At 47.9% G+C, this 2,091-nt stretch overlaps 1 protein-coding gene across 2 annotated transcripts in view; it reads right to left on the bottom strand.

Annotated features, from left to right (window-relative positions):
* The window catches only part of drosha (ribonuclease 3 drosha), a 47,557-nt gene that overhangs the window by 32,257 nt on the left and 13,209 nt on the right, over window positions 1-2,091 (bottom strand). The gene's annotated exons all lie outside the window — the stretch shown is intronic.

The following is a 2,091-nucleotide window of genomic DNA, read 5'->3' as shown; positions in this document are numbered from 1 at the left end:
CCGCGCTTTGCGCGCGCGAACCCCAATCCCTCCTCTTCCGATTCTTCGGTCCGAGGGAACCCGCCGAGTGTGGGGACTTCCTCTTCTGTTCGCGAGCCGTCTCCTTCTAACAAACGCCCCCGCGTGGGAGACGATGAAGTGACAGCCGGGAAGTCCCCGGCAAAGACATTGCACGTAGCCTCACCTACTGGCATCTCTAATCCGGACAACGTGAGTGTAACATACGAGGAGGGGAATCTTTCTCCCTTCCATCATCTTTGTAAAACGCACCGCCGTGGGCGTTGATGGGAACACTCGCCTTGACCCGATTTCAGTCGCGCGAATAATGATGCGCTTTGCTAATGGTAAAATCTTGGAGGTTAAATCCTCCGGCCGCAGTAGAGTTGCCGTACATCTCTCCGACCGAGAAGTCGCGAACGATGCCCTTCTACATTCGTTACTTAAAGATAATGGCTTAACAGCCTTTATTCCCGCGTTTCGTGTTATGCGCACCAGGGTGATAAGGGATGTACCTCTGGACATCTCTGACAATGACATTATGAATGGCTTCATTTCACCATGCAAAATTATTTCTGTTAAACGTCTGAATATTAGAACACGTAAGGAAGGTGAATTGACCACTTCACCATCACGCACGGTCATGATCAAATTTCGTGGTCATCACTTGCCGCGCTCGGTTGCTTTTATATATGTTGGCTTTCCCGTCCTTCCTTATTTTCCTAGAGTCTTCATGTGCTTTTCATGTTTGCGCTACGGCCATATCAGTGCCGATTGCAAGAGCAAACCGCGTTGCGGCAACTTTAAACATCTTGCTTCTGAAGAGTGCCCTAGATTGCACATGCCTCCGGCATGTTGTAACTGCGGGGGGGAACACTTGCCCTCCTCAGCCGTTTGTCCCGCCTACGTGCGACAGAAACAAATCTACGCCTACGCGGCGATTGAAAACGTTTCATATTCCGAGGCACGCCTGAAATTTGGGCTTACCCCTCCTTTTAATTCCCCCCCTCCCAATCCATTCCATCACAGTTTCCCTCGATCTCTAAAACCACTCGCCCTCCCCGCGTTCCTGTCGACTACCGCAACGTTTCTTTTTACGATACCATCGGGAACGTTCCCGAATTTGCTGATATGCGACCTAACAATGCTCGCTCTTACGCCGACGTAGCGCAATCCGCCCCTCCAACCAAACATGCCTACCCGTATCCTCCTCGAGACGATGATTCACACGAGCATCAGGTAAATTCTTCGTCGCTATCTAATAACCATACAGCTAAGGACGATAGGTTATCAAACCGTCACTCTTTTAATTCTTATACCAAACTCCGTGAAACACACAACTCTCTTCTTTATTCTCCTAACGGCAGACTTCCTGGTCAACCCTCTCCTCATCCCCCCCCTCTCTTATCTCTTCCATCCCCTCGACCTCACCTCCCGACCTCCCCCCTCCTTCCCACTCTTCCCCTCCCCTTCTTTTTTTATCCTCCTCCCCCCTCTTCCTCTTCCCCCTTCTCCCTCCCTGACTCCCAAGCGTACGGTTCCACTAGCATTATACAAATCATCATTACGATCTTCCTTCAATTTCTACGTAATATCCCATTATCGCAATTGAGCACGAATTCGGAAGGCAGACTCTACAATACCCTTTACTCCCTCTTAACCTCTGTCATCGCATAATGAGTTATTTACCAGCCCCACGGATACTGTACTGGAACTGCCGTGACGCTCTTGATAAAAAGGCCGAAATTGAAAAGCTATCTTTTGATGTTATATTTCTTGCAGAAACTTGTGTTAATGCTAACCATGACTTTCGGATACGTGGTTTTGATTGTCTCCGCATCGACGCTAATATGGCTGATGTCAGGGGTATGATCGTCCTTATTCGCAACCCCATTATCTATTCTTCTCTTGATTTCTCATCTATGATTGATTGCTCCTTCGAGGCCCTCGGCATCAAGATTCCTTTTAACAATTCTTACCTATTTTTGATCGGTGTCTACAGTAGGGATGTGCAATCTCCATTAATTGTATCGATTTTTTAATCGATTTAAAATCGGATTGATTGAAATCGATCTATTAAAAGATCGGACCTGA

This window comes from Trachymyrmex cornetzi, unplaced genomic scaffold (genome assembly GCF_001594075.2).
Source record: "Trachymyrmex cornetzi isolate Tcor2-1 unplaced genomic scaffold, Tcor1.1 scaffold397, whole genome shotgun sequence".
Classification (NCBI taxonomy): Eukaryota; Metazoa; Arthropoda; class Insecta; order Hymenoptera; family Formicidae; genus Trachymyrmex; species Trachymyrmex cornetzi.
This window is presented reverse-complemented; position numbering and strand designations above follow the sequence as displayed.